Genomic DNA, 8,074 nt, shown 5'->3' on the forward strand with positions numbered 1-8,074 from the left:
GAGGGTCCAGGCTAAGCTAGCATTACTCTGATTCCAAAACAAGACAAGAATCCAGCCAAGAAGGAAAACTGTAGGCTAATCCCCTTAATGAATATAGATGCAAAATTCCTTAACATACTGGCAAGTAGAATGCAATAAATAATCAAGATCATACATCAGGACCAAGTATGCTTCATCTCAAGGATATAAGGATGGTTCAGCATACCAAATCAATAAGTATACTTTACATAAACAGAAATAAGGACAAAAATCACAGAATTTAGACATGGAAAAAACTCTGACAAAATCCAGTATGCTTTCATGAAAAAAATGCTGAGGAAAATAGGCATAGAAGTATCTTATCTGAATCTCATAAAAGCCACTTATGACAAACCTACTACCAATAAGATATTAAATGGATAAAAACTGAAAGCTTTTCCACTAAAGTCAAGAAAAAGACAAGGATGTCCACTATCACCACTCCTGTTCAACATCTTACTTGAAACAATAGCAAGAGCAACAAGGCAAGAAAAAGAAATAAAAGATAGGTACTGAAAAGAAAGAAGTCAAATTATCATTTACACATGACACGATCCTTTACACAGAAAACCCCCTAAAATCCACCAAAAGGCTCCTAGAATTAATAACCAAATTCAGTAATGTAGCAGGATATAAAATCACGATGCAAAAATCAGTATCATTCCTGCATACCAATAATGAACACACTGAGAAAGATAGTAGGAAAAAAATACTACTCGCAGTAGCTCCAAGAAAAATACCTAGTAATGAAGTGGAAGACCTCTACAATGAAAACTAGTACTCTGAAAAAAGAAATTGAAGAAGATATCAGAAGATGGAAAGATATCCCCTATTCCTGCATAGGCAAAAACTGTACAGATTTAAAGCAGTCTCATTCAAAACACCACTAGCATTCTTCTCAGAACTGGAGAAAAATCTTAAAATTCATATGCAACCAGAAGAGACCCAGAATATCAAAAGCAATCCTGGGTAACAAGACCAAAGAGACATCATAATACCAGACTTGAAGTTACACTATGAAACTTTAGTGAATAAAAATATGGTACTGGTACAAAAACAGGATTAGTGGAACAGATCAAAGAATATAAAACAACCCTAATCATGTTCAACTATTGGCTATTTGACAAGGGTGCCAAAGACACACACTGGAGAAGAGGTAGCCTCTTTAATGGTGCTGGGGAAACTGACTATCCACATGCAAAAGATGGAAGGTATCTCTCACCATATGCTAAACTAAAATAAAAGTGGATCAAAGAATTCAATGTTAAACACTTAATCTGCTGGAATAAAGTTAAATCTCTTGAAGTCATAGGCACAGGCAAGGACTTTCTGAACAGAACACTGCTTGCACAGAACATAGTACCAAGAATCAACAAATTGGGATCATACCAAATTTAAAAGCTTCTGCACCGCAAAAGAAACAACTGGAGTGAAAAAACCTAGAGGGGGAAAGAATTTTTGCCCACTACAGTGTTCCTCAGACAGAGGACTAATATTTACAATATATAAAGAACCTGGGCCAGAGAATTAGCTCAGGGGTTCTGCCACTTGCCTTGCAAGTGGAAGGCCCCAAGTTTGATCCCCAGTACCAATAAAACAAACAAACAAACAAACATTTGGATCTCTGAAAAGTAAAAGACCCCAAGTATGCACAAGTGAAATGAATAGGCACTTCTCAGAATTACAAATGGCCAGTAAATACATGAAAAAATGTTCAACATTGCTGTCCATTAGTGAAATGCAAAATAAAACAACACTGAGATCTCATCTTACCTCAGCAAGAATGGCCATCATCATGAGATCAGACAATAATAAATGCTGGCCAGGCTGCAGGAAAAAAAAAATAATCCTTATATATTGGTGGTGGGAATGTGAACTAATTCAACCACTATGGAAATCAAATTGGAGCTTCTTAAAAAAATTGAAATTAGAAACTCCAGGATACTTTACTAGGTATCTTCTTGAAAGAGATAAAAATGTCATATTACATGCATAGCCGTGTTTATAGTAGCACAATTCATAATAGCTAAATCTTAGAAGCAACGTGTATGTTCATGGAGAGATGAATGGATAAAGAAAATGTGTTTACATACAGTGCAGTGCAAGTCTATCAAAGGATAAATGAGTCTTTTATAGAAAAATGAATTCACCTTGGGAGTATAATGTTAAATGGAATAATCAGACACATAAGCTTAAATATCACATTGTTTCTCTTATATGAGAAATCCAAAATATAAAGAGCAAACTAAAAGATAATAGAAACTAGAGAGAGAGAAATCTTAAATGAGAAAGGGATCAAGAGCTAGAGGGAGGAAGAGGTCGGGAAAATGATGAAAAAAGGAATTAAGATGTGTAATGTACATGTACCAACTCAAAAGGAATATAATTATTATGTACTGCAAACATGTACTAATAATGAAAAAAAAAAGTTCCAGAGAATAGTGTGAATGGAGAAGTGTCAGCTCTGGGATATCCTTTGGAAGTATGTAGAGTTCAGGAACCTCATTGTGGGATTTGGTGTGGATGTAAGGGGGAGACAGGAAGAGAGGTAATTTCTAGGCTTTTTGGTTTTGCAGCCAAGTAGGTTGCAGTGTCATTTTCTGAGGTGGAAAAAACTAGGAGACAGGTGATAAAAGATTCACGAGTTTATTTGTGGCTTTTAAATGAAACTTTATATGTTTTGTGCACAAAATACAGATATTTAAGTTGGATATGTGGGTTTAAGTTTCAGGAAAGGTTGAGGCTGAGTTACATGACAGGAGGCAGCCACATGGCTAGATAAGATCATACCAGGACTATGAAGTATATAAGAAAATGGAGGAGGGTTAAGTAGTAAGTGAATGGAGAAGAGTCCTTGAAGTGGTCAGTTGGGTGAGACAGACCAGGAGTTTTGTCAGGAAAGTCAAGTTGTTTTGGAAACATGGCTTCTCACAGTGTTTTGTGTAGAGGAAGACTTGCTCTCCTAAATTCACTTGCTTTGATTTTATTTGCTTAGTTTCCAGAGGCTCTTAGCTTTCTCATCTTGCCAGCTCCCTGTGAGTACAGAGTATCATTGGGTGATTAAATTGGTATGCATTATTCATTAGTCTATCTCAGTTTTTTATGTTTTTATTTCTGCCATCTGGGTTACCCTCACATAGTGCTGAACTTCAGTAGTAGGTGTCAAGAATAGCAATGATAACACGTTTTATTTCTATAATGCGTGATCTTTGTAAACTTTTTTTTACTGGTTGCTCATCTATTCACAAACCATCTCTGGGCTTCTCCTGAGTGAAGGATAGCTGAGACCCTTTTAGTGATGATTAAATTCTCTGCCAGATAGGATTCCAGCTTGCCTTTTTTAACATACTTCCTGCCACACCTACCCGCCAAATCCCTGGCTTCCCCAGCCAATGGCTTTGCTCTCTCAGGTGCTCCCCAGCACCCTGAGGCCTGGAGAGTATCAGCACCTGTTCCACAGTGCTTCTTGTCACTCAGGTCAGATGTTCTCTTGGGACTTCCTCCTGTACTCTTGCAGACATTGGGAACTCCCTTTCAGCATCTTCAAGGCTGGTATCATTTACTAGATTTAATTCTGATTTTCTGTAATTGTATGATCTGCCACATGCTTTAAATTGACATTTCTAGGGCTGGGGATTTAGCTCAGTGGTGCCGTGCCTGCCTGGCAAACACAAGGTCCTAAGTTTGATTCCTGATACAAAAATAAACAAACAGACATTTCTTCTTTTTTATGCTTTGTCTACTTAGCCATATGGTTCACTCCTCATGGGCAAAATCATGTCTTAGGAGGGAGGTACCAAAGTGCTTAGGAGTAACAATATGTGCCCATATTAGGCATTTATATCTGATTGCAGTTACTTTCTTCTGATATTCTGAGGTAAGATAAATAGCTCCTACAGTCGAGGAAACCAAGGAGAGAGATGGATCAGCCATTTATCCCAAGTCACAGAACAGTTAGTTAGCAACAAGTCTGGAACAAGAATTCACACCACCAACTCCCATTTTCAGATTTCTGCGACACTTTCCATGTTCACCAAACCATTCAGCAGCTACTCTTGGGTCTCTTCTCTACTGAAAATGCAGCTTTGCCTTCAGATACTGATGCCCAATAGGTGTTGGACTGGTTACCTGAAGCTTGTTAGATTCTCAGCCTCACAGAGCAGAGGCAAATGTTAAATACTGTTCAACCTTTTTTCTTTTTTAAATGATTCCTGTTAATGTAAGTTGTAAATGCATTCTTACTGCTTATTACCAGGCATTCACAATGTTCTTCCTCCAAGGGAAGGAATGTTCCGCACAGGGAACATTACTGCTTTTCTGGAGTCCAGGAGGGCTTTTAAGAGGTGTCCCCATGGAATTAACAGGATTGGCGATACTAAGGAGACCTCTATGGCATAGTTTCTGTGTTTCCTTTTAGCCCAAGACTATGGAGGTTGCTTGTCTCCAGAGATGGAAGGCAGTGGCCTGTGTGACAGCACATTCTAGAATCCAGCTGTTGATTTGTCCCTTATGAACAGAAAAAAGGGCAGCAGCCTAAGACATAGTGGAACGCCTTTTGGACACTCCCTTGTAGCTCTTAACTTGGTGCTAAAAATCCTGCTTTTGAAATTCTTCCATTTAGTTTTAGAGAAACATGAAACACTACTTAATACACCATTTTCTCAAAGCTTTGAGTCTGCAGGATGCAGAAATTCTGAGAGTCAGGGGTTCCGACAGAGTAGACCTGAAAGTTAACAGGAGCCATGGCTGTGCTAACTATGCAGAGAGAAATGCAACATCATCATCAGACGCCATACTGGGGTTTAATGACAAACCCGCTCACTCTCTTGTCCAGATATTCTGGAGCTGGTGACAGCCCTGCACTGATGGGTTATTTAAATAGTACTATATTTAGCACCTCTGACGAGAGAGAGGCTGCCGTTTCTTGCTATGAGAAGTAAGAATCCATGGTGCTAGAGTGTGTGTACATGGGTTCATCCATTCGGCAAGCATGTACCCATGTACATGAAATACTTCTCAGGCCCTAGCCTATCTATGTGGGATGTAAAAATGAATTGAGTCCGTACAGTGACTGTAGTGCACTTTAACGCTGGTGCAGTGAAACACAAAAGGACCACTGGGGCCTGTGTGAACAGAAAGGCCTGACAAAGGAAAGGCCTCCAAAGATGACTAATGGTGGGGAAAGAGGAGGGGAAGGGAGAAGACAGAGGAAAATACACATGGAGGGATCCAGAAATGGAAGCTTAAGATGTATTTGAAAAGAGGACAGTGTCAAACCAGATCCATACTTCTGCCACACCAAGTCCCACTTGTCTTTTGCTTGACATTCACAGCTTTATGTTGTCGGCCATCCTGAAAAGAATAATGGCAGCTCAGCCCTTTGTCTTGAACTGGGGCGATTGCTTTTCTTCTGTCTCCTTTTGTACATTTTCAGTTTATTTAGAGACTGTTGATTACTTACCTTTGTTGGATCTTTAGTCAGTCCCTTGTATTTCCCCAGGCTCTCATCCAAGGTGTGCCAGGACCAAGTCACTGAGGAAGGCTGGAGCTGGACACTAGGGGCACATCACTGTTTTGACACCTAAGTGGTATTGGAAAGAATACAGTGTGATTCAGGCTGTGCCTGGCATGTGAATAATTTAGCAGCGAGTATGTTTAATGCAAGGGCAATATACTTGTTAAAATAGAGATGCACATCTGTTTCAATAGCCTGGACCAATCTACCAATACACTGGCCAAATCTTGTGGGCTACCTGGTCTGTAGGGCATCTATGTATCATCTATGCATAAGTGAGAATTTTGTTTGGGAATAGAGCTTATTTAGGTTTCTCCATAGTTTCAGAGCTCCTCTGGATTTAAAATATTTCTAGTTTAAAGTATTTGTTTAAAAAGATACAGCATTTCTAGCATATTCCTGTGGTATACTTGGTAAGGAAAACAGCACTGGTAACACTGGAGTGCTTCTTTGTTGCTTCTCCCCCATAGGTTACTGTGTTACGTGTAGCTGAGTAACAGACCCTGGGAACAGCACCACTTACCTGATGTGTGTGTTAGTGTAGCTCAGGGGAACTACAGGCAGGAAGTGAGAAAGGGCTTCAGCTTTGGAAAAAATCATCAAAGCCCATGCTGGTCCCCTCATTCACTTCATAGCTCCTCCTTAAATGGTTTTTCATGGTGATACTATTTGGGGGGCAACATTTTAAATTGAGATCAATTACATTCTTTCATTTTGACTCCTAAGATGAGTCCTATAGTCTCACCTCCATTCTTCGAAGAAGAGCATGTAAGGGGTACATTTCACAGCAACCTCATCTTTCCTTCATTCTTTTTCTAAACTGTCCCAAGTCCCTTCTTGTTAGGAAAATCAAGATATTCAGGCCATTTTTCAAGCTGCAGACCCATACTCCCAACTGGACATTTCAATATGAAACTACATCTGACTGTCCCTAAAACATGTATACTTGGCATAGAGTTTTTTTTTTAATTTATTGTTACATTTTAGGTATACAATATAATGACATTCATCATTGAGAATTTGTACCTTTACATGATCTATCTTGGTTCTTTTTTCTCCCCGTTCCCTACCCTCTCTTTAACCCCTCCTCCCCTCCCTATTTGCAAAGACTTTATTTCCATTTTTTTCATTTTCTCATATTAATTCCATTCCCTTCTTTCCTTTCCCCTACCCCTCCCACTATCCCTTTCCCTTCCCTTTTTCACCTTTTCTTCCTGTTTCACATTATTTATTATACATTTTGATCCTTATTTACACTTTCAGTTTCTCAACCACAGGAACTATTCAGTATTTGCATATATGTGTCCTATTTCTTTCACTTAAGAGTATGGTCTTAATGTGCATCCATTTGGCTATAAATGTCTCTAATTTCTCATTCTTTATGGCTGAGCAGTGCTCCATTTTATTAAAAAAAAACATTTTCTTTATTCATTCTTCAGTTGATGTGCAGTTGGGCTGTTTCCAAGTTTTACCTATTACAGACTGTGCTGCTGTGAACATGGGTGCACATATATCACTGTGGTATGATTCTTTTAATTCTTTTATAAGATACTTAGCAGGGGAATAGCTGGGTCAAATGGGTCTTTCAATCCTAGTTCTTGAGGTAATATCCATATTGATTTCCAAAGTGGTTGCACCAGTCTACACTCCCACCAGCAGTGGAGCAGGGTTCCTCTTTCCTCATAGCCCTGCCAGCATTTCTTATTGGTTGATTTCAGGGTAGCAGCCATTCTTTCTGGGGTGAGGTGGAATCTCAGTGTTTTCATCTGTATCTCTCTTTGTTTGTTTGTTTATTTGTTTTTGTTTTTTGAGACAAGGTCTCACTATGTAGTTGAGACTGACCTGGAACTCACTTTGTAGCCCAGGCTTGTCTCGAACTCACAGTGATCCTCCTGCCTCAGCCTCCCAAGTGCTGGAATTACAGGCATGCACCACCATGCCTGGTTTCTCATCTGCATCTCTTGAATGGCCAGTTCTGTCGAACATTTTTTTCATATGTTTATTTGCTGTTTCTACTTCTTTGTCTGAGAAATGTCTGTTCATTTCAGATGTCCAATTTTGGATTGGGACTTTAAATTTGGAAGGTGTGATTTTTTTTTTAATAATAAATGCTTATTTTTTATTTAAAGTGATTAAATTTGTTACAAAGCAATACATAACTAACAAACATATGCAATTGACTTTGCCTTGTTAAAGATTTCAAGGAATGGTGTCTCAGGGGTTTTGAAGGACATGGTAACATCCTTTTAGGATCAAGCATATCTTTTTTTTTTTCTTTTATTGAGTTTATTGGTACATTTTACGTATACAGTACAATTACATTCATTATTGGGATCTTGTACCTTTACATGACAGGTCTTGGTTCTCATTTTTTCCCCTTGTCTGTGCCCTCCCTTCACCTCCTCCTCCCCATTTACAAACACTTTATTCCATTTTCTCATTTTGTCATATTTTTTTCTTTTCCCTTATTACCTTTCCCCTACCCTTCCCATTTTCCCTATACCTTTAGCCCTTTTCTTCCTATTTCACATAGTACATAAG

At 38.8% G+C, this 8,074-nt stretch overlaps 1 protein-coding gene and 1 long non-coding RNA gene across 4 annotated transcripts in view; one reads left to right on the plus strand and one right to left on the minus strand.

Moving 5' to 3' along the window:
- Positions 1-8,074, plus strand: part of Myo5b (myosin VB) — a 270,247-nt gene that overhangs the window by 24,230 nt on the left and 237,943 nt on the right. The window lies entirely within an intron of this gene.
- The window catches only part of LOC104860487, a 12,167-nt gene continuing 9,394 nt past the window's right edge, over positions 5,302-8,074 (minus strand). Inside the window, exons 1-3 of one of the 2 annotated variants that reach the window (XR_779706.2) lie at positions 6,057-6,178; positions 5,480-5,599; positions 5,302-5,370 (exon numbers count right to left, since the gene is read on the minus strand). This is a non-coding gene — a long non-coding RNA (uncharacterized LOC104860487). Of the gene's footprint in view, positions 5,371-5,479; positions 5,600-6,056; positions 6,179-8,074 lie in introns of those variants that run through there. The other variant, XR_779707.1, reaches the window with a different exon arrangement.

This window comes from Fukomys damarensis, unplaced genomic scaffold, assembly GCF_012274545.1.
Source record: "Fukomys damarensis isolate Sample0158 unplaced genomic scaffold, DMR_v1.0_HiC HiC_scaffold_30, whole genome shotgun sequence".
NCBI lineage: Eukaryota > Metazoa > Chordata > Mammalia > Rodentia > Bathyergidae > Fukomys > Fukomys damarensis.